This window comes from Scyliorhinus torazame, chromosome 11 (assembly GCF_047496885.1).
Source record: "Scyliorhinus torazame isolate Kashiwa2021f chromosome 11, sScyTor2.1, whole genome shotgun sequence".
NCBI classification, from domain to species: domain Eukaryota; kingdom Metazoa; phylum Chordata; class Chondrichthyes; order Carcharhiniformes; family Scyliorhinidae; genus Scyliorhinus; species Scyliorhinus torazame.
This window is the reverse complement of record NC_092717.1, coordinates 157,127,210-157,152,345: the sequence shown is the minus strand read 5'-3', so window position 1 is coordinate 157,152,345 and position 25,136 is coordinate 157,127,210. Positions and strand designations below refer to the sequence as shown.

Genomic DNA, 25,136 nt, shown 5'->3' with positions numbered 1-25,136 from the left:
TAGGGGTGTAAATGAGAACATTTTCAGTGTATTATTAGGGATATGTCTTTATGAGATAATGAGTGACTGTCTAAATGTTATAGGGGATATATGGAAAACGTTAATTTTTTTAAACTGCTTGACTGTTTAAGGCAGAGAAGCCAATGTCAAAAATTTAAAAAGGCGACAGTACACGGTACAGTGACTGAGGGGAGCTCAGTGAATAGGACCAGGAATACTAAAAGGAATAAAACGGGAAGTGAAAACATTAATGGTAAGCGACGCGGCAAGTTGTTACATAAAGATATGGGTTCAACGACAAGGAAAATTAGGAGAAAGGTTAAGAGGAAATATAACTTAGGAGAGGTTACTGATCGAGGTGTTAAGATTCAGGACAGAGGTAAAAAAGCCAACATAAGTGTACTTTACCTGAATGCTCGTAGTATTCGGAATAAGGTAAATGAGTTGATGACGCAAATCATTGTGAATGACTATGATTTAGTGGCCATTACTGAAACATGGTTAAAGGATGGTCACGACTGGGAGTTAAATATCCGAGGGTATCAAACTATTCGGAAGGACAGAGTGGATGATGGTAAGGGAGGTGGTGAAGCTCTGTTATTTAAGGATGACATCCGGGCAACAGTAAGGGATGACATCGGTGCTATGGAGGATAAGGTTGAATCCATTTGGGTGGAAATCAGGAATAGTAAGGTGAAAAAGTCACTGATAGGAGCAGTCTATAGGCCACCAAATAGTAACATTATGGTGGGGCAGGCAATAACTGATGCATGTAGAAATGGTACAGCAGTTATCATGGGGGATTTTAATCTACATGTCGATTGGTTTAACCAGGTCGGTCAAGGCAGCCTTGAGGAGGAGTTTATAGAATGTATCCGCGATAGTTTCCTAGAACAGTATGTAATGGAACCTACGAGGGAACAAGCGGTCCTAGATCTGGATCTGTGTAATGAGGCAGGATTGATTCCCCCAACAGACACGGGGGACGACCCTCACAAATCTTGGGGTGAATCTCCCCCTTCCCTCCACCACGGAATTATCGGGGTACACTCCCCACTCCCCATCCCTGCAATGTCATTGAGGGTCTACCCGCTCCCCCCCCACAGCCCCACCACACATAAGGGAACTCTCTCTCCCCCCCCCAATGAAGCAGGGTTACCTCCCTTTCACTGTCCACTTGGTACTGCTCACCTCAGTGCCCACTTGGCCCTGGGAAGTTCCTATTTGACACTGCCCTCTTCATTGCCTACTTAGCACAGGCCTGGGCAATTCCCACTTGGTGTTGCTGGGGGCCACTGCCAGGGTGCCAGGGGGCAATGCTCTGCCTTGGCCCTCAACCCCCAAGGTCTCCAGGCACTTCCGCACCCCCAGCATGGTCAACACCACTAGTTTTTACCTTTGAAAAGCAGTCGTGATTCACACCGGCTTTATGTCACACCAGCAGGGATGGGGGTGGACAGCGTAAAGCCGTTTAAGTACCCTTAAATTTATTCATATTAATTTTAATCAGGTTCACGCCCATTATTGGCATGAACCAAATCACATCATGGGGGGTGTGGAAAATCTCAAACTGAGATCTCGCAGACGCAAATCCCTTTTTGGCCCTCTTAAGGGATTTAGAGGACATAATACGACTTGTGTCTCCAGTGAACGGAGCAACTAGATCTCACCCATTTTGTGAAATATCTCAGTGGGTGTCAGACAGACACTCTATCCAATTACATGGTTGGAATTTCAGAAACACTCAAATGTTGACTATATCAGTGAGCAGCCATTTGGTCAAATGCATTGAGAGAACTGATGGTTCCTTTTAAAATCTATGCTTTTCTATGAAATCTGTAAAGATATTAAAAAGCCAAGGTCTCAAAAGCAACATTAATAACACCAATACATTTAAATTTGGGCATAGGCTAAAAAAAAGTTCATTCAACCACAAAATCTTGCATGTTAAAACTTGTCAAGGAATGTGGTTAATTACCCATAGAGTGCACGTGGTACTATTCCCTCTTTAGCATAATGTTATAATAATATTGATAGACCACTGATATAGCGAACCAAGCACAACACAAGGATGTACAGTAATTGCAATGCAGTCTAAGTCTGGTGAAACATAATTGTTCATTAATGTTGCTATTAAGCAGAAACACATTAGCTTAGTTCGCTGCAAGCCAGTGGCATTTTGGAGCGGGGGTTGGAAATCAGATGACAAAGCCAATCCAAAACTATTTTTTTTTTAAATAAATATTTTATTGAAAATTTTTGGTCAACCAACACAGTACATTGTGCATCCTTTACACAATATTATAACAACACAAATAACAATGACCTATTTTATAAACAAAAAATGAATAAATAATAAATAACAAAAATAAAAACTAACCCTAATTGGCAACTGCCTTGTCACAAGTAACACTCTCCAAAAATATAATTTAACAGTCCAATATATAATTATCTGTCGCAACGACCTATACATATTATACAGTATATATTAACAACCCTGAGAGTCCTTCTGGTTCCTCCTCCCCCCCCCCCCCTCCCCCGATCCTGGGCTGCTGCTGCTGCCTTCTTTTTTCCATTCCATCTATCTTTCTGCGAGGTATTCGACAAACGGTTGCCACCGCCTGGTGAACCCTTGAGCCGACCCCCTTAGAACGAACTTAATCCGCTCTAGCTTGATAAACCCTGCCATGTCATTTATCCAGGTCTCCACCCCTGGGGGCTTGGCTTCTTTCCACATTAACAATATCCTGCGCCGGGCTACTAGGGACGCAAAGGCCAAAACATCGGCCTCTCTCGCCTCCTGCACTCCCGGCTCTTGTGCAACCCCAAATATAGCCAACCCCCAGCTTGGTTCGACCCGGACCCCCACTACTTTTGAAAGCACCTTTGTCACCCCCATCCAAAACCCCTGTAGTGCCGGGCATGACCAAAACATATGGGTATGATTCGCTGGGCTTCTCGAGCACCTCGCACATCTATCCTCCACCCCAAAAAATTTACTGAGCTGTGCTCCAGTCATATGCGCCCTATGTAATACCTTAAACTGAATCAGGCTTAGCCTGGCACACGAGGACGACGAGTTTACCCTGCTTAGGGCATCTGCCCACAGCCCCTCCTCGATCTCCTCCCCCAGCTCTTCTTCCCATTTCCCTTTTAGTTCATCTACCATAGTCTCCCCTTCGTCCCTCATTTCCCTATATATATCTGACACCTTACCATCCCCCACCCATGTCTTTGAGATCACTCTGTCCTGCACCTCTTGTGTCAGGAGCTGCGGGAATTCCCTCACCTGTTGCCTCGCAAAAGCCCTCAGTTGCATATACCTGAATGCATTCCCTTGGGGCAACCCATATTTCTCGGTCAGCGCTCCCAGACTCGCGAACTTCCCATCCACAAACAGATCTTTCAGTTGCGTTATTCCTGCTCTTTGCCACATTCCATATCCCCCATCCATTCCCCCCGGGGCAAACCTATGGTTGTTTCTTATCGGGGACCCCCCCAAGGCTCCAGTCTTTCCCCTATGCCGTCTCCACTGTCCCCAAATCTTCAGTGTAGCCACCATCACCGGGCTTGTGGTGTAGTTCCTCGGTGAGAACGGCAATGGGGCTGTCACCATAGCCTGTAGGCTAGTCCCCCTACAGGACGCCCTCTCTAATCTCTTCCACGCCGCTCCCTCCTCCTCTCCCATCCACTTACTCACCATTGAAATATTAGCGGCCCAATAATACTCACTTAGGCTCGGTAGTGCCAGCCCCCCCCCCATCCCTGCTACGCTGTAAGAATCCCTTCCTCACTCTCGGGGTCTTCCCGGCCCACACAAAACCCATGATGCTCTTTTCAATCCTTTTAAAAAAAGCCTTCGTGATCACCACCGGGAGGCACTGAAACACAAAGAGGAATCTCGGGAGGACCACCATCTTAACCGCCTGCACCCTCCCTGCCAGTGACAGGGATACCATATCCCATCTCTTAAAATCCTCCTCCATTTGTTCCACCAACCGCGTTAAATTTAACCTATGCAATGTGCCCCAATTCTTGGCTATCTGGATCCCCAGGTAACGAAAGTCCCCTGTTACCTTCCTCAACGGTAGGTCCCCTATTTCTCTACTCTGCTCCCCTGGATGCACCACAAACAACTCACTTTTCCCCATGTTCAATTTATACCCTGAAAAATCCCCAAACTCCCCAAGTATCCGCATTATTTCTGGCATCCCCTCCGCCGGGTCTGCCACGTATAGTAGCAAATCGTCCGCATACAAAGATACCCGGTGTTCTTCTCCTCCTCTAAGTACTCCCCTCCACTTCTTGGAACCCCTCAACGCTATCGCCAGGGGCTCAATCGCCAGTGCAAACAATAATGGGGACAGAGGGCATCCCTGCCTTGTCCCTCTATGGAGCCGAAAATATGCAGATCCCCGTCCATTCGTGACCACGCTCGCCATCGGGGCCCTATACAACAGCTGCACCCATCTAACATACCCCTCTCCAAAACCAAATCTCCTCAACACCTCCCACAAATAATCCCACTCCACTCTATCAAATGCTTTCTCGGCATCCATCGCCACTACTATCTCCGTTTCCCCCTCTGGTGGGGCCATCATCATTACCCCTAACAGCCTCCGTATATTCGTGTTCAGCTATCTCCCCTTCACAAACCCAGTTTGGTCCTCATGGACCACCCCCGGGACACATTCCTCTATTCTCATTGCCATTACCTTGGCCAGGATCTTGGCATCTACATTTAGGAGGGAAATAGGTCTATAGGACCCGCATTGTAGCGGGTCCTTTTCCTTCTTTAAGAGAAGCGATATCGTTGCTTCAGACATAGTCGGGGGCAGTTGTCCCCTTTCCTTTGCCTCATTAAAGGTCCTCGTCAATACCGGGGCGAGCAAGTCCACATATTTTCTATAGAATTCGACTGGGAATCCATCCGGTCCCGGGGCCTTTCCCGCCTGCATGCTCCTAATTCCTTTCACCACTTCTTCTACCTCGATCTGTGCTCCCAGTCCCACCCTTTCCTGCTCTTCCACCTTGGGAAATTCCAGCCGATCCAAGAAGCCCATCATTCTCTCCCTCCCATCCGGGGGTTGAGCTTCATATAATTTTTTATAAAATGTCTTGAACACTCCATTCACTCTCTCCGCTCCCCGCTCCATCTCTCCTTCCTCATCCCTCACTCCCCCTATTTCCCTCGCTGCTCCCCTTTTCCTCAATTGGTGTGCCAGCAACCTGCTCGCCTTCTCCCCATATTCGTACTGTACACCCTGTGCCTTCCTCCATTGTGCCTCTGCAGTGCCCGTAGTCAGCAAGTCAAATTCTACATGTAGCCTTTGCCTTTCCCTGTACAGTCCCTCCTCCGGTGTTTCCGCATATTGTCTGTCCACCCTCAAAAGTTCTTGCAGCAACCGCTCCCGTTCCTTACTCTCCTGCTACCCTTTATGTGCCCTTATTGATATCAGCTCCCCTCTAACCACCGCCTTCAACGCCTCCCAGACCACTCCCACCTGGACCTCCCCATTATCATTGAGTTTCAAGTACTTTTCAATGCACCCCCTCACCCTTAGACACACCCCCTCATCTGCCATTAGTCCCATGTCCATTCTCCAGGGTGGGCGCCCTCCTGTTTCCTCCCCTATCTCCAAGTCTACCCAGTGTGGAGCGTGATCCGAAATGGCTATAGCCGTATACTCCGTTCCCCTCACCTTCGGGATCAACGCCCTTCCCAGCACAAAAAAGTCTATTCGCGAGTAGACTTTATGGACATAGGAGAAAAACGAGAATTCCTTACTCCTAGGTCTGCTAAATCTCCACGGGTCTAGACCTCCCATCTGCTCCATAAAATCTTTAAGTACCTTGGCTGCTGCCGGCCTCCTTCCAGTCCTGGACTTCGACCTATCCAGCCCTGGTTCCAACACCGTATTAAAATCTCCCCCCATTATCAGCTTTCCCATCTCTAGGTCCGGAATGCGTCCTAGCATCCGCCTCATAAAATTGGCATCATCCCAGTTCGGGGCATATACGTTTACCAAAACCACCGTCTCCCCCTGTAGTTTGCCACTCACCATCACGTATCTGCCCCCGTTATCCGCCACTATAGTCTTTGCCTCGAACATTACCCGCTTCCCCACTAATATAGCCACCCCCCTGTTTTTCGCATCTAGCCCCGAATGGAACACCTGCCCCACCCATCCTTTGCGTAGCCTAACCTGGTCTATCAGTTTCAGGTGCGTTTCCTGTAACATCACCACATCTGCCTTAAGTTTCTTAAGGTGTGCGAGTACCCGTGCCCTCTTTATCGGCCCGTTCAGCCCTCTCACGTTCCACGTGATCAGCCGGGTTGGGGGGGCTTCCTACCCCCCCCCCCCTTGTCGATTAGCCATCACCTTTTTCCAGCTCCTCACCCGGTTCCCACGCAGCTGTATCTCCCCCAGGCGGTGCCCCCCCACCCATCCCCTCCCATACCAGCTCCCCCCTCTCCCCAGCAGCAGCAACCCAGTAATTCCCCCCTCCCACCCCCCCCCGCTAGATCCCCCGCTAGCGTAATTACTCCCCCCATGTTGCTCCCAGAAGTCAGCAAACTCTGGCCGACCTCGGCTTCCCCCCGTGACCTCGGCTCGCACCGTGCGACGCCCCCTCCTTCCTGCTTCTCTATTCCCGCCATGATTATCATAGCGCGGGAACCAAGCCCGCGCTTCTCCCTTGGCCCCGCCCCCAATGGCCAACGCCCCATCTCCTCCACCTCCCCTCCTCCCCCCATCACCACCTGTGGAAGAGAGAAAAGTTACCACATCGCAGGATTAGTACATAAAACTCCTCTTTCCCCCTTTTTAACCCCCCTCTTTGCCCCCCACATTCGCCCCACCACTTTGTTCAAACGTTCTTTTTAATAACCCGCTCATTCCAGTTTTTCTTCCACAATAAAAGTCCACGCTTCATCCGCCGTCTCAAAGTAGTGGTGCCTCCCTCGCTATGTGACCCACAGTCTTGCCGGTTGCAGCATTCCAAATTTTATCTTCTTTTTATAAAGCACCGCCTTGGCCCGATTAAAGCTCGCCCTCCTTCTCGCCACCTCCGCACTCCAGTCTTGATAAACGCGGATCACCGCGTTCTCCCATTTACTGCTCCGAGTTTTCTTTGCCCATCTAAGGACCATTTCTCTATCCTTAAAACGGAGCAATCTCACCACTATGGCTCTGGGAATTTCTCCTGCTCTCGGCCCTCGCGCCATCACTCGGTATGCTCCCTCCACCTCCAACGGACCCGCCGGGGCCTCCACTCCCATTAACGAGTGCAGCATCGTGCTCACATATGCCCCAACGTCCGCTCCCTCCACACCTTCAGGAAGACCAAAAATCCTCAGGTTGTTCCTCCTTGCGTTGTTCTCCAGTACCTCCAACCTTTCCACACATCGTTTCTGATGTGCCTCATGCGTCTCCGTCTTCACCACCAGGCCCTGTATGTCGTCCTCATTCTCGGCTGCCTTTGCCTTCACGACCCGAAGCTCCCGCTCCTGGGTCTTTTGTTCCTCCTTTAGCCCTTCGATCGCCTGTAGTATCAGGGCCAACAGCTCTTTCTTCATTTCCTTTTTGAGCTCTTCCACACAGCATTTCAAGAACTCTTGTTGTTCAGGGCCCCATGTTAAACTGCCACCTTCCGACGCCATCTTGGTTTTTGCTTGCCTTCCTTGCCGCTGTTCTAAAGGATCCACTGCAATCCGGCCACTTTCTCCTCCTTTTTTCATCCGTATCCAGGGGGAATTCCCTTCTGGTTTACCGCACAGTGTTTTTAGCCGTCAAAATTGCCGTTGGGGCTCCTATCAAGAGCCCAAAAGTCCGTTTCACCGGGAGCTGCCGAAACGTGCGACTCAGCTGGTCATCGCCGCACCCGGAAGTCCCCAATCCAAAACTATTGATTACATCCTGTCATGATATTCAAACATACATCATAACACATACATAATGATAGACGGACCAATTAGCACACATAACACGACAGCCAATCACAGACAAGAGCAGACACGGTATAAAACAAGAAACACAACACTTCCTAGGCAGTCCATCTGGAGACGGCACAGGGCCAGGACCTCATAGCAAGACACTCACACAGTCACAACGTGCTGAGTACCAAATCTGATGTATAAATAGTTTAATGGAATAAAACTGCTTTGTACCAATTGCAACCGTGTTGGTTCGTCTGTACCTCAGAGCACCCAACACTTCACACCCTTTATATACAGTCCTCTATAGAGTAATTCTTAACGGCATAGGAAAATATAGTCACTTTGGCTCACCACTAAGTTAGAAAAAACGTATTAGGGGTAATTTAATTGGTCAGCTGTCCATTTCTCACCATGAAAAGTGGGTGGCCAGCAGTTGCTGCTTGCTTCATTGACTCCCCAGACCTGCCTTATGAAATATTGACAGCAAACCTGTAAATGGGCGAGCACCTCAGCTGCCTGCTTCCATTGCAGTTCAGGCTTTCTGACATCGTGTTTAGGTGAGCGGTGGAGCTGGAAATTGTCCCCATTATGAGTCAGGAAGGAGAATGTTGGTCACACTCTCGAGTTATGTCTATGGCATTTGGCATGTTACTATTCTTATAACAGGGCTGGGGTGATCGGAGGCTGTCTGGGAGAGATCAGAGGAAGAGCTGAGGGATTGGGGATAGATCAATGCATGTAGGAGAGAGATTGGAGAGGGGTCAGGGAGAGATCGGAGGGAGAAATGGATGATCCGGGAAGAATCAGTGATGCTTTGTTGGTGGTGTTGTGTTGGTTTCAGTGATGGGGAATATCATGAAGGTGGTTAGGATGTTTACATTCCTGTTGTTCCTGACCCACAAGCAATGCTATCAAGGTACTTGTTGGATCCAGACCTTCTTTTATCTATCAGGCTTTGCAAGGGCCCAAAAGCTTCGCCAACTGTGTTTAAAAACAGAAACATTGTTATAATCTCCATGAGAGGTTTTAATTACCCACCCACCTAGGGAGCAGATTGGTCACTTACCCCTTATCCCACTGACAATAAAATCAGAAGTAGCCGAGTTCAGTTCCTGCTTTGGATTTTTAACATTTTACCGTCCCATATGATCCAAACTAGCACATTTTTTGAGGGTACGAAATGACCCGCTATATCTCTCAGACTCAGAAATTGCTTCCTTTGCTAAATATCTGTTGAGGTCCACTTGAAATTTGCTATCACTCTCTGCTTCTGCCTCCCTCCTCCCTGGGTAAGATGTTCCATTTATCTGCCACCCTTTGTGTAAAGCAGTTAAACTGTCTAATCTTCCTTCTTTGATCGTCGTTCATGGTCTCAAATTGTATGTGCTGTGGAAGATTGTTTTTGTCAGCTTTAGGACATTTTGTTATTGCCAATTATTAACAGTGCTGAACAGCAGATTGAGTTGATTGAGTCATGAAATGTGCATTAAAGTGATATTGTACCTCACAATTCAAACTCTAGACATACTGGCTTTCTCAGGAAATAACACACAGCATATATTGTAAGTATATGGTCATGCAATCCATGGTGAACAAAGTGACATTGATATAATAGCAAAAGATGTTAATTCAGAACATCAGTGGTGGATAATAATGTCAGTTTCAAATGATGATTGGTGTTTTTGTGTAAATAAGATTTAACCTCACAACTAATGTCTATTGAAAAGTGACTGACCTATTTTTCTGTTATATTTTAATACAGCATTACTGCAAATTCCTTACCTGTGTTCGCAAAGACAGTGGAGAGTTGCTCAAAGCTCGCCTGTAAGGAACTGATATGGAAAAGCAAATTAGGTAAGCAACCTTTTTCTAATTAACTGCACATATTTTATCTTTCTCTTGTGAAATGTACATTTTACCATTACTATTATCGACAGCCTGAGGTGTATCTTTTTCCATTAAAAATAGTTGTACAATGATTGAAGACGAAAATTATTCTGAAACAAAACCTTGTTTGATTTAATTTCTTTGAAAATTTTATATATTTATATTTCAATTCTGTTTTCCACCCTTCTGCAAAGCACCACTGCCCAACCAAGAAACTAGGCAGATTAGTTTTCCCCAGTCACCTGCAGGTTCTACTTTTGCATAATTGCTAGGTGGTTGATGAGAGTATGGGCTGACTGCCTTGAAATCCCTCCCCCCTCCAGTGAAAGAACTTGGGAGAAGTGGGAGATGGGGCACTGAATGCGTTCAGGGTTTCTCCCACTCTGCCACTGTAACTTCATTGGAAGCTCTGTTGAAGAAGAAGCTGGGCCTACATTTGTATAGTGCCTTTCAGAGAGCTTACAGCTAATGAAGTACTTTTTAAAATGTTGGGCTGGATTCTCCCGCACCCGCCGCCGGTAGCGGGATCCCGATGCAGCGGAGAATCGGGCCCCGATCTGTTTGCGATGCTTCGGCCCCCCCACTGGCGGCGGAATCGGGGTTGTTGCCATCATACCAGCACGCCAGTAGGTGTATGGAAATGGGTCAGGCACCAGATTCTCCAGACCCTCATGTTTCTCCAGTCCTCCAGGCCAGGGCTCACATGAACATGGATTACAACAGGTATGGGCAAACGTGGCCCTGATGCGGCGGACCTCACTGTGGGCCAAGGGGGTAACCTCTTTAGGGGGTCACTCCCAAGATCCACCTGAGGGCCACCCTGCGCACAATACCAAACATGCCAATCCCACCCTCACCAGTGTTCAAGCTTCTGGGTTGCTGTAGAGTAAATGAGGCAAGGGTTCTGCTTCTCCATAAAACACCTTCATATCTTTGATCCAAATTCACACACTAATCTCCACTAACAAATAGTGCCACTTGTCACCCCTTTATATATCAGTCTATTGGATAATTGACGTCAAATTAGTATTTTGTGCTGGTTTAGCTCAGTGGGCTAGACAGCTGGTTTGTGATGCAGGAAAAGGATAGCAGTGTGGGTTCAATTCCCGTACCAGCTGAAAATTCTGAATTCTCCCTCTGTGTACCCGAACAGGCGCCGGAATGTGGCGACTAGGGGCTTTTCACAGTAACGTCATTGCAGTATTAATGTCAGCCTACTTGTGACAATAAAGGTTATTTTATTTTATCTGGAAATCCATTCCTAACAACCAGACCCCTCCACACAGGGACCCCCTGAATAGGGGCAACTCCCAGAGACCCCCTGAATAGGGGGACCACCGAGACCCTCTAACTAAAGAACCCCCCCCCAGAGAACCCCTAACTAAAGGTACCCCCACAGAGATGCCCAAGCTAAAGGAATGCCCACAGACCCCTAACTAAATGTATTCTTTGCCCCCCCCCCCGCACCCCAAGAGATCTCCCAGAAAAGAGATCCTTGTCTGGAAGTTAGAGAGCATTCCAGACTGGGGCAGTGAAAAAAAGTACTCTTGTAACACTGACCTGGGCATACATCTGTTGGCTCAGACAGAGGAAGCATCCATTCTTGGAAAGAGAAATGCGTGACCTGTGTTTTAAATTCCTCAGATCCTTTAGCTGCAAGTCATTGAAGACGAAAATTCATTGTAATGTAATAATTGGCAGATAATTGTTTGTCAGTGACGTTGGTTGAAAGATAAATATTGGCCACCTGGAGCAAATCCCTGCTCCTCTTCTTCTTTTATACCCACCTGAAAGGACAGATGGTCTCGATTTAATGCCTTACCTGAAAGATTTTGGCCGGTATTCTCCCCCCCGCCCCCCCCCCAGCAGGTGGGAAAATCGCGGGGGCGCCGCGCGGATCGCGCCACGCCGCCCCGACTCCCGCACGCGATTCTCCCACCCTCCCCGAAACCAGCGCCGCGAGAATCGCGCCGGTCCGCTCGGAGAATCGCCGCAGATGGGCCGAGCGGCTGGCGAAAAAAATGACAATCCCGCCGGCGTTGTTCTAACCTGCTCTCGGACCGACGGGACCTGGGGCTTCAAGGGCTGGGAGTGGCCTGTGGGGGGGGAGGGGGGTCCCAACCCCGGGGATGCCCTCCAGAGTGGCTTGGTACGCGATCGAAACCAACCGATCGGCGGGCCGGCCTCTCTGTCAGCGGGCCTCCTTTCTTCCGCCGGCGAGCCTGGATCTATCCGCCATGTTTGTGCGGGGCGGCCTGGGGAGGACGGCCACCGCGAATGCGCTAGTTGGCGCCAGCCCAACTGCGCATGCGCGGGACCCAAGGCACCGCGTCTTTTACGCAGCGCCGAGTCTCTGATGCCGCTCCGAGGCCCCGCCCCCGTAAATCGCGTGACGCCCCTGCTAGCCCCACGGAGGGGGGAGAATAGGGGTCTGGGAATGGGCGCCCACGCCGGAGTAAAACATTCCGGTTTTTACTCTAGAGTCGGCACTTAGACTCCTGTTGGGAGAATCCCGCCCAATGTCTCCAGCGGTGCAACACTCATTCTGTGTCAGCCTCAATTTTGTGCTCAGATCACTGAAGAGGGGCGGGATTCTCCCCTACCCGGGGGGTCCCGGCGGGGTGGAGTGGTGTGAATCACTCCGGCATCGGGCCGCCCGAAAGGTGCGGATTTCTCCACACCTTTAGGGGCCAAGCCCTCACATTTAGGGGCTAGGCCCGCGCCGGAGTGGTTGCCGTCCTGCCGGCTGGTGTGGAAGGCCTTTGGTGCCACGCCAGCCAGGGCCTAAGGGACTCCGCCGGCTGGCGGAAGTCCGCGCATGCGCGGGAGCGTCAGCGGCTGCTGACATCATTCCCGTGCATGCGCAGGGGGGAGTCACCTCCGTGTCGGCCATCGTGGAGACCTACACGGCCGACGTGGAGGGGAAAGAGTGCCCCCACGGCACAGACCCGCCCGCGGATTGGTGGGCCCCGATTGCAGGCCAGGCCACCGTGGGGGCACCCCCCGGGGCCAGATCGCCCCGTGCCCCCCCCCAGGACCCCGGAGCCCGCTCGCGCCGCCTTGTCCCGCTGGTAAGGGAGGTGGTTCAATTAACGCCGGCGGGACCGGCATTACAGCAGCGGAATCTCTGGTGCCGCAAAATTGGGCGGCTGGCGGGGGTGAGATTCACGCCGCCCCCCAGCGATTCTCCGACCCGGCGGGGGGTCGGAGCAGCCCGCCCGAGGTATTTGAACCTACAAGCTTTGTGTACATGTACATATTTAAATGGAATGTGCTGTAGAGATCCAGAGGAATCAGAGGAAATTCTCCCCCCTGCCTTAGTTTGACACCATCTCCTGAATGATATCTGGTAATTGTGTTAGGGGCTCCGCCCAAAGACTTTCAATCAATTCACAGAACCACTGAATCAAATCCTTACAGAATTTTAATATTCGTCCTAAAGACCAGTTTACTGTACAATGATTATGCAAATACATCTATAGATGTCACAGCTTCTCCCACAGAATCCTGTTGCAAGCTTTTCAGAAGCTCATTTGATCATATGAAAAATTGTGAATATTTGGGTGATAAAAAGAAGCAATCCAAAAAAGTGTCATTTGAGGTAGTATGAGCAGATACAATAGAATCATTCGGACAAAGTAAAATAAAATCCTCAAAGTACATTAAAAATCAAATGCCATCGATAGCTACGGCTAATGATTTATGCAGCATCGTAAAATCTTATTGATTTTCAGTTTATTAACAATAATTCATTAACATAGCACATATGGCACAGAAACAAGCCATTTGGCCCAACGATTCAATGCTGGCCCTTACGTTCCACTCGAGCCTCTTCCTATTTCTCCTCATCGAAAACTATAATTGTGACCCTCTATCCGCTTCTCCCCAGGAGGTGGACACTGGTTCAAGGCTACCGCACAGCTACCTGGATAGTGTCAGGCCTCCCACCTGATCACAACCCCAGTAGAATAGAAACCGCACCCTCAAGGGCTGCTGGCTGATTGGAAGCCAGTAGCTCTGCAGTACCGGCAGTGCCACCAGGAGCAGCGGCCACAGTCGGCATTGCACCAGAGAATCAGCAAAGAATTCTCCAGAGACAGTTAATTGGGGTGGGGCTGGGTTCCCATGGAGGAGGGAGGTACAATCAATGGAGGAGATGGAGGCTGACAGCAAGGGGGGGGGGAGGATTTTTGTGAGGTCTCCCTTCCCGCTGCCAGGCCCTTCAATCAGATACAGAGTGCCTATGCTCAAGGTCTCCCCCCACCCATTAGAAATCTGCAGTCAAACCCAGTAGGATGTGCTAGGCGACCTCCCTAGGAGATTAATTCCCTGGCTTCTACAGGGTTAAATACTAGTGGCCCTTTAACACCCTCACTTGGCCTCTGGCCAGTATGCCTTCCTGCCTGGACTTAATCTGGGCGAGTCGGGAAGGGGTTGGAATCACCACCCTCCCCCAATCACGCACAGGAACAGGGAGCAGGAATAAGCCAGTCAGCCCCTTGAACCTGCTTTGCCATTCAATAAGGTCATGTCTGATCTAATTGTAGCTTCATCTTCACTGCCTTGTTGAACAAAAATATAACAAACTAGCTTTGAATGTATTTAGTGACCCAGCCTCAACTACTCAGAGAGAAAAATAAGGGGTGGGACTCTTGGTGCCGCCGCATCGGTTTTCTGGTCCCGCCAGCCGGTCAGTGTGGTTTCCCATGGTGGGTAGCCCCATGCCTTCGGGAAATTCCCCAGTGTGGATGCCCTGCTGGCACAATGGAGAATCCCAACAGTGGAGAAATCCAGCCCAATATCTTCTCATCTCAGTCTCAGATGGGAGACCCCTAATCTTTAAACTGCATCTTATCTCTAGACTTCCGCACAAGGGGAAAAATTCTCTGAGCATCCACCCTGCCAAGCCCTCTCAGGATTAGGAGTTTCAAAAATATAGCCTTATTCTACCGGGTTTAGTCCAAACCTGCTCAACCTTTCCTCAGAAGATAACTATTCATTCCCGGAATCAATCCAGTGAATATTCTCTGAACAGCTTCAAATATAATTATATCCTTGCTTAAGCAAGGAGACCAAAACTGTAAACAGTACTCCGTGTGTGATCTCACTAAGGCCCTGTACATCTGTCACAACACTTCTTTACCTTATATAATCAATCCTCCATGCAATAAACACCAAGGGTGCGATCTATCCGAATCGGAAGAGTCCCGGGACAAGTGCGTTTAACCAGGTATTTCCTGGCACTCACAGCGGTGAGAAACGCCACGCTATATACCGGGACTCTGGTTGCATTTGGGGCCTCAGCGGGGAACTCCCCAATGAGGCTGTGGTCCCATTTCCTGCACTGAGGAGCTCCGTTTGGCGACCCCAGCGCAACCCCCCCAACTCAACCCCCCAAAGCAACAACTCACCAATAAGGGGGTCCTCGGGTGCCGCCCACGGCACCTGCACAGGGCACCCCTAAGTCCAAACCCCTGCCTGGGAAAAATGACAGCCTGGCACTTTAGCAATGCCAGTCTAGAACCCTGGCAGTGCCTCTGCCAGCTGGTAGTGTCACCAGGGCACCTTGACACTGTCAGGCTGGTACCAGCAGTGCCAGGGTGTCACACTGCCCATAGGGAAAGCACCTGAGGGCCCCTGATCGCCTTGGAGTCACCCACGAGTGCCGTGTTATTCCATCTGGCCCCGCACTAAATGGCACTCATCTGAGATGCCTAAGGGCAGCACGGTAGCAATGTGGATAGCACAATTGCTTCACAGCTCCAGGGTCCCAGGTTCGATTCCGGCTTGGGTCACTGTCTGTGCGGAGTCTGCACATCCTCCCCGTGTGTGCGTGGGTTTCCTCCGGGTGCTCCGGTTTCCTCCCACAGTCCAAAGATGTGCGGGTTAGGTGGATTGGCCATGCTAAATTGCCCTTAGTGTCCAAAATTGCCCTTAGTGTTGGGTGGGGTTGCTGGGTTATGGGGATAGGGTGGAGGTGTTAACCTTGGGTAGGGTGCTCTTTCCAGGAGCCGGTGCAGACTTGATGGGCCGAATGGCCTCCTTCTGCACTGTAAATTCTATGATTCTATGATGTCCAAGGCAAGGGGGTTAGATCCCAATGCCTTGGGTAACTCAGCAAAATGCATATTAGAGTGAGACTAGCTGTCTCGCTCTAATATGCAAATTAACTAGTGATGCAGCCCACAATCCTCACAAGGCGTGGCGAACCTGGTAGATCCCGGAAGAGGAATTTCCTGACATCTACCTGCCGCACCGCACCCCAATATTCCATTCAACTTGCTAATTACTTGCTGTACCTTCATACTAATTTTTTTTGCTTCATGTACTCCCAAATCCCTCAATACCATCAAGTTCTGTAAATTAAATCTTAATTTAAGTAATATGCTGCTTTTCTGTTCTCCCTTTCAAAGTGGACAAGTTAACGTTTTTCCACGTTATACTCTACCTGACCACTTTTTGCCCACTCATTTCACCTATCTGTATCCCTTTGCAGACACCTTTTGCCTTCTTCACAATTTACTTGGCCATCTGTCATTCCTGCAGAAGGCAGGAAACTGCAGGCCATTTAGTTAACATCTATCTTAGGGAAAATGCCAGAATCTATTATTAAAGAGGTTAAAGCAGTTAGAAAATCTTAATGCAATCATTAGCGACAACATGCTTTGTGAAAGGGAAACCTTGTTTCGCTAATTCATTACAGTCCTTTGAGGAAGTAACAAGCAAGGTGGAGAAAGGAAAACCTCTACTGAACTTTCAAAAGGCACCCGAGAAGGTGCCACATCAAAAGTGACTTCACAAAACACGAGGTCATGGTGTAGGCAGTAACATACTAGCATGGACAGAGAATTGGTTTGTAACAAGAAGCAGAGAGTGGGGTTACATGGGTCATTTTTGGGTTGGCAAGATGTAACTAGTGGATTGTCACAGGGATCAGTGCTGGGGCGTCAATTATTTATGATTTATTTAAATGACTTGGATGAAGAAAGGTAGCTAAGTTTGCTGGTGCCACCAAGATATATAGGAAAGTAAGGTTTCAAGACAACAAGGAATTTAGATAGGGTGGGAATAATTCGGCAGATGAAATATAACATTGGAAAATGTGAACTTGTTCATTACGGTAAGAAGAATATAAGAACGCTGGGTGGGATTTAGTGGCCTCATTTGCTGCAGGTGCAAATCCCGTCATGGCCATTAGATCTTGCAAGAAGGCCATAGCAGGATTTACACCAGTGAGAACTCAGTTTGGGATCTTTCCGACCCCCGCCGATGATGTTATCAGGCACGAACCTGTCCATCATTTTCAATGTAGTTACATATACTTACTGGGCTTGACACTGTAACATCTGCCCATGCCTTATCCACACACTCAGTCAGCATGCTGACGTAAATCACTACTGGTTTTCAAAAACAAGAACCATTCGTGACGATGATGCCAAGGGTGCGGAGGTGAGTATATGCCCACAGGTAGTGAGGGACATGGCCGGGCAGTGCCCTGTCAATTCCCCCTAACACTGCCAACATGACACTGTCAGCCTTACCTGGTCTGGCCTAACTGTGACTCCAGATCCTCAGCAACATGGTTGACTCTTAACTACCCCTCAAGGGCAATTAGGGATGGGCAATACATGCTGACCCAGCCTGCGACACCCACGTTCCATGAGCGAATTAAAAGAAAAAATTAGATGGATTCTGGATTGATAAGAGAGTCAAAGGCAGGACAAGATCATTTGGTCCCGCCGTTTTCAATAGGGTTTCCTGTTGAATGCACCTCTACAGGAAAGTAGAACACTCCTGGTCTTATCAACTGGAGAAGCAGGCTTGAAGGGCTGCATGGCCTACTCCTGCTCCTAATTTGTATGATCATAGAATGCCCTCCAGTGCAGAAGGAGGCCATTTGGCCCATCGAGTCTGCATCAACGCTTCGAAAGAGCACCCTACTTAGGCCCAATCCCCAACCCTATCCCCGTGACCCGACCTATTCTTTGGACACTGGAGCAAAGTGTCATATACACCCTTGTCTTCATCAATGGTGGTGTGGTGGAGATGGCTGACAGCTTCAAATTCTTGGGTGTACATATCACCAACAATCTGTCCTGGTCCACCCACGTCGACACTACGACCAAAAAAGCACAACAACGCCTATACTTCCTCAGGAAACTAAGGAAATCCGGCCTGTCCACATTGACTCTTACCAATTTTTACAGATGCACCATAGAAAGCATCCTATCTGGCTGCATCACAGCCTGGTATAACAACAGCTCAGCCCAAGACTGTAAGAAACAACAGAGAGTCGCAAACGCAGCCCAGTCCATCACACAAACCTGCCTCCCATCCATTGACTCTGTCTATATCTCCCGCTGCTTGGGGAAAGTGGGCAGCATAATCAAAGACCCTCCCATCTGGGGTATTCCATCGGGCAGAAGATACAAAAGTCTGAGAACATGCACTAACAGATTTAAAAACAGCTTCTCCCTGTTGCTACCAGACTCTTGAATGGTCCTCTTATGGACTGAACTGATCTCTTGATGCATCTTCTCTACTGAATAGTACTGCGCTCCGTAATCTTCACCCAATGTCTATATCAATGTATTTACACTGTGCATCTATCGTATGTCCTAAATCTAAATTTGAGGGTCAAGTTAGCATGGCCAATCCACCTAAGCTGCACATCCCTGGACTGTGAAAGGAAGCTGGTGCACCCCGAGGAAACCCATGCAGACACAGGGCGAATGAGCAAACTTCACACAGACCTCACCTCAGGTTGAAATCGAACCTGGGTCCCTGGCGCTGTGAGGCAGCAGTGTTAACCACTGTGCCACCACTCTGCCGTATGTTCCTATTATCCTATAATCCATGCAAATGATTCATTATTACAGTTCTCATTTCTATATCTTCTTCTATTCTCTCCTTTGATCAGGATTTCCACTATTTTAACTGATGTTAATCTGACTAGTCTATAGTCCTTTGGACATGTTCTGTGACCTTCTTAGACATAGAAATAACATCAGCTATCTCTGGTCTTCCGGCATTGCACCTTTTTCCAACCATTATTAAATATGAGTAGCAATGGCTCTGCTATCTTTTCACTGGATTAATTTAAACTATGTGGATGCAATTTAACAGGATCAGGGGTTTTATCCTCTGTGAATTTATTCAGTTTATTTGATGTGTTCTCTTTTTATACCCTAAATGGCAATTTTCTCATTGCTTATCTCATCATTCAGTGCCATATCTACTTGTTCTATCTTCCTTGTAAATACCAAAGAAAAATAATTCTTCAATATTTCTGCCATCTCTCCATCGTTACTGTGGCATTATCCTCTTAATGATCCTATTCCCATCACAGTCTTCCTTTTTTATTGATTTGTCTGCAAAATATGTTGTTCTTTTATTTCATATTTCATGATAGTTTAATTTCATAGTTCACCTTTGACTTCCTTTGTTTTAATTTGTATCACTGATGGTGTGACTTAGTTCGCTGTGTGGGAGACTCCACCACAAAACCACATGCAAACTCAGAAATCCAAATCCTAACGGCGATATTTGAGTTTCTGAGTTTCCCTACCTCTTGCCAGTGACATGATCAGGTTCACAACCAGAAAGGGCATGAAGCTAATATACATATTGTAGCATAAATTATAATATCTTTGAGGGGCTTGATGCCATAGCTTCTGTTCACGACGCATCCTCCACCACCGACAGCATAACATCATGGTGGCATGATTCACTGCTGGTTTTCAAAAGTGAAAATCAGTAATGATGACCATGCCAGGGGGCAGAGGTGCCTGCAGTCCCCGAGGGTTAACGGACGTGCCTGTGATTTGGATCCGAGCACTAGGGGGCATTGCCAGAAGGCACTGTGAGAGGACTATACCGGGGGTTACCCTCCTCTAATGTGGGGGGTCTCCTTCTGTGTGTGGGTGAGAGGTCCCCTTCTGCATGCGAGGTTGGGGGTGTTCCTCTTACCGCCGGTGGGTGGGGAGGGGGGTCCTGATGTCCGTCGATGGGGGTGTTGGGCCATGTCCATGGGGGTGTTCATTTCTGGCATGTTTAGACCCCACCCCTCCAGCTGACTGTGTTCCTCGCCAGTACTCTGAAATCGCACAGAGTGCCGTTAAATGAGACGAGAAAAGGCAGATGTCAAGCCAGCGAGTTCCACAAAGCTTTTCTCGCCTGATCCAACACTCTGTGTAATTCTGGGAAGATTGCACCTAGAACATCTTTTGGAAATTATAGGGATATCAAAAACATATGTTCTTCATAAAAATCAATGCTTTGGACTGAATAAATTACTTATCGTTTTACACTGGATAACCGATAAACAGGTTAAAACAAAAGCAAGAGCGAAACATTCTCACTGTTAACACTGGAAATTTAAAAGAATTACACAAAGGCCAATGCATAAATTTCAGTATTTCTAATAATCTAGACAAACTGGGCGGGATTCTCCACTCCCGCGCCGAAGTGCCCACGCCATTGTGAACGCCTTCGAGGTTCACGACGGCGCGAAACGGTCCCGATACCGACCGATTCAGGCCCCGACGATGGGCTAGGATCGGGACCGCGTCATCTACACGCGCCAGGCCTTGTCGCCGCGTAAAGGCGACGCCACATAGATGACGCGGCCGGCGCTGCATAACTGACGTCACCCGCGCATGCGTGGTTGCCATCCTCTCTGAGTCCGCCCCGCAAGAAGATGGCGGATGGATCTTGCGGGGCCGCAGAAGGAAGGAGGTCCTCCTTCAGAGAGGACGGCCCGACGATCGGTGGGCACCAATCGCTGGCCATCCCACATTTGAGGTACCCCCGGTGCAGGATTCCGCCCCCCCGCAGGCCGCCCCCCCCCAGCGTTCACACGCTGTTCCCGATGGCAGCGACCAGGTGTGGACGGCGCCGGGGGGAACCCGCCGTTTTGGCCTGGCTGCTCGGCCCATCCGGGCCTGAGAATAGCGGGGGTGCCGGAGAATCGCCATTTTGGGTGTCTGGCGATTCTCCGGCCTACGGCCCGCGGAACTCGACTGGCTGTTCCCGCTGCTTGGGAGAATTGCGGGAGGGCGTCGGACCGGCGTCCCGGGAAATTTTGGCGGCCCAGGCGATTCTCCCAACCAGCGCGGGAGTGGAGAATCTCGCCCACTGTGTTGGTTGACTAATCTGGTTCAAATTTTGCCTTTGAGTTTGAAAGTTGTGGATTAAAACCCAATTCCAATCTTTGAGCACATAATCCACTTCAGTGCTGAGGGAGTCTTGCTCTGTTGGAGCTGCCATCTTTCAGGTGACATGATAAACAGATGTCCTATCTTGCTGTTCAGTTGGATATGAACAACCCCCATGGCACAGTTTGTAAGAGAGCACCTTCATTCCTCAATTACTGCCAACAAATAGAGTAACTGGGATATCAATGTCTTGATCTCTGTGGAATCATGTTACACTGGCTGCTGTTAATGCATTTTCCTAAATAAAAGAAGTGATTGCATTTCAATGCATTGAATGTATTATATTGAGGACATGATAAGGTGGTGCATAAATGCAAGCAATTTCTTTCTGGCAAAGATTAGTTCACCATAAATGCAACCTACTGCAACAGAGCCTCATAATATCTGTACTTATCGCAAATGGTACAATTTCTTGTCCAAATGCTGTATTTTGTATCAAGTGCAATGAGAATGATAATAAATAATTTGATGTGATATTACCCCAGCCATAGTCCTTTTGGAATTTTACCTGACAAATTTGGATCTAGAAATGACACACAAAATATATTTTTCCTGCCTCTTTGAGGACATCTTTGTGTCAAATTGTGAACAAAATAAAAGCTATTTTTATGCTGAGGCGAAAAGTGCATGTTTAATTTGCCAGCATAATTGTAAAAGGAAAACCTCTTGTTTTATTGGTAAAATGATTTGCTGTTATCGCCATTAAGATAGATCAATGAAAAAGTAGTTCTTACTTGCATTAAACTTGGTCATCCTACTTATTATAGTCTGAGACCATTCCAGATCCGGACAAGCAAGTTTAGTTCACATAAGTCATTGGAATGTTGCTTCAGTCAATAATTGATTTCAGATAAATCTTTCATTTATCAATTTTTGGGGAGTTTAAACCTCTCAGCCCAGAGCATGTAATTACTCCACATCTACAGCTCCTAAGTAACTTCAAAAAGCGTGAATCCTCTGCTCCTTCTAGCTGAATGTAGTCCAAACTACTAACCAACCAATTCGAGCAGGCATCCAACTGAAAAATATGCTTAATTGTTATAAATGGTGAGGCAAATATGTTGAATCCTTGGAAGGATAAGTCACAGCAAACTGAGTTGCCTAGGAATGGCCCCATTGGGTGTAGGGAGTTTGCAGATTTGGGAACAGATGTGAAGAGTCCCTGAGAGACCCCAGTGCGTGGAAAGAACACCTGGACATCTAGATTCGGAAAGAGAGGAGAACTGATGGGATGATTAACATGTTTGAAGTATAAATTTAACGACCTGAATTTGAAAACAGTTAATATTTTCTGAAAAACATCTGAACTAAGCCATTGAAATAAAAACAAATCCTGAAAGAAAAAACGATTTACTACTTTTAAAGAGGGATCATGAAAGGCTCCTGTTATGCAAAGCAAGGTCAGCCTTTATCACTTATTCTTTATTATAATGCAGGTGGTTTACCTGTTTGCTAATCTTTGTTTTAGGTTACATTGAAGCATGTTCAGTTTTTAAAGAGCAATTTTGTAAATCTGGATTCAATCCTCAATGCCCCACAAAAATCATTTACTAAATAAAGAATTTTAAAATCTTACCCTTTGGCATTCTGAGCAACTAGGCACAGACCCTAGTACCACTTCAGGTAAAGGGGGTTAATTCAACTAAACAAAAGAGTAATTTTCCTTTTTCCCAGCCTGCTTGGTAACATTTCAATCTTTCCCTTTGCTTTGGACTGCTAATGCCCATACAAATGTGTTTTCAAGTGGAGAGGGGAGCAAAACTAATAGATTCAATTGAAGAAAATGGCAAGAGACAAAGAATACGCAGCAGATTTATTTTTGCTTCTGTAATTAGTAATCCTCAAACTTTTACCAATGATTTGGAACAAAAAATTGTAAAGATGAATTATGTGCGAAATGTCCAAGAATAATATCAGATTTGACTTCTGATATGTATTCATGTAGTCACTTATGCCCTCCTATGTCATGTCACCTGTTTTGCATGCCCTGTAAATTAATATCTTCACCTCCACCTTGCTTTCCCAGAAGTGTATTGTATTTCTAAAGAAGGTCCACAAAGAAAGTGGCCTTGTCAGCACAGCAATCTTTCTGAAACCAATGGGAAATTAAAGAGGACGTATTTTTGAGCTATCAAAATTGATTCATGCACCTTGATAGAATTTTATACAGCATGGTATTTTGTATTTTATACAGCATGATGGTTAAGGTAGCCCGTTACCTTAACATGAAGAAAATTAAATTGTACAGTAAAACATGAAAACTTTTAAACACCAAACTGTTATGGGCCAGGGTTTAGAGAACCCCAAAGTGTATCATGGAGTTCACCTGATCCACAACTTTTAATAGATTGTGATTATGGGGAGCACACTGTCCACTCTACAGGTATGGTGCAAACAGAGCTTTGCAGTACTTTTAAATTAAAACAATGTTTATTCTATGAACTCAAGTTAATCTTTTTAAAACATACAGTGAACGTCTTAGCAACCATCATTTCAAATACAACCCCCAAAGAATACAACACTAAATAATCCTTAATAACTTCCCAAACAACATCCAGAAGACAAAAGAAACACCTTTTAACAGAAGCACATTAGGTTTACATTCACTACTGAGAACATTTATAATTCTGAATTCACCAAATGATCAGGAGATAGTCTTTTCATGCAGAGAGATCAACAGTACACTTGCTTGGTCTGGCCTCAGCTCCAACACTGAAAACGAAACTAAAACGCACCCTGCAGCAAACAGCCTAAAATGAAAGTAAATAGCTGACAAACAGCCCAGCTCCACCCACTCTCTGACATCACTGCAGTAGTAAACACCCATTTCTTAAAGGTACTCTCACTACAGATATTTATATATAGACCCATTTATAAATACCCATTTCTTAAAGGTACTCTCACATGACAAAACAAAATATATTGGAGCTGGATCAGCCATATAAATACCGCGGTTATAAGAGCAGGTCAGAGGTTGGGAATTCTGTGGCAAGTAACTCATTCCCTGACTCCCTAAAGTCTGTTCACAAGTCACATGTTCAGGAGTGTGATGTAATACTCTCTACATGCCTGGATGAGTGCAGTTCCAATAAGACTATCCAGGACAAAGCAACTAATTAACAACCTTAAAATCCACTCCTTCCAAAAATGCACGTAATGGCAGAAGTGTGTACCATCTACAAGATGCACTGCAGGAACACACCAGGCTCCTTCGACAGCGCCTATTACGATCCCACACCAGACCCCAACAGTTGCTAGGATACGGGACAGGAACCCCAATATTTTATTTAGTTTGTAAGACTGTGAGGGAAGGATTTATCTTCACAAGGGAAGGGCTATGAGTCTGGATTCTTTTTTTTGGGACAAAGTCACCACGCATCGTGAAAACTGTGATCTTTTACCCCAGGAAAACTGGCGTCAAAAGACCATAGATTCATCATCTTGCTGGGGGCTAGCAGGGAGCCATTGTAGAGCTCGCAGCTCTAGCTGCCGGTATGATCTCCGGCACTTCCGGGCCAGAGGCTGAGCATGTGCATGGCGGCGGCCTTCAGCGGCCGTGTCGTGTTCCATGGCGGACTCAGCTTGCGGATCTGGTCTGGCAAAGTAGTGCCCCGCATCGGCTGCTCGCACACCCCGGACCTCCCACCCACATTGCCCCCAGCCTCGAATGAAGCTCCCCCTGCCCGCTGATTGGCCCTCCCCCGACTGTGGTGGCCCCGGACTGAATTCGCAGCCGATTCGCGAGGGTCCCGGACGGTGTGAGCACACATAAGCTACGCCGTCGGGAATTCAGCTGGTCGGCAACGGAGCATCGCGGTGAGGCGGTGGATACTCGGCGCGGTGTACTCCACGAGTACGCCGATTTTCAGTGGGCCTAAAATTTTAAAACTGGTGCCGCTCCCGATTTCGGTGCCAAATCGGATTCTCTGCACCATCGCCGAATGCGATTTCGGTGTCAGGGAGCGGAGAATCCAGCCCATGGTATATCAAAACAAACTTTATTACTAACACAAGATTAAACTAATTTTAACATCATAAAGCCAAATAGGTTTCACTTACCAGTTAAACAATGTTTATCAATACAATGACACAAT

General features: G+C 47.6%; 1 protein-coding gene across 2 annotated transcripts in view; it reads left to right on the top strand.

The window, feature by feature from the left end:
* dlgap1a (discs, large (Drosophila) homolog-associated protein 1a) overlaps window positions 1-25,136 on the top strand; it is a 1,321,170-nt gene that overhangs the window by 545,169 nt on the left and 750,865 nt on the right. For both annotated transcript variants that reach the window (XM_072467915.1, XM_072467917.1), the window contains exon 3: window positions 9,702-9,793. The gene's annotated coding sequence lies outside the window, so the exon portion shown is untranslated. The remainder of the gene's footprint in view (window positions 1-9,701; window positions 9,794-25,136) is intronic.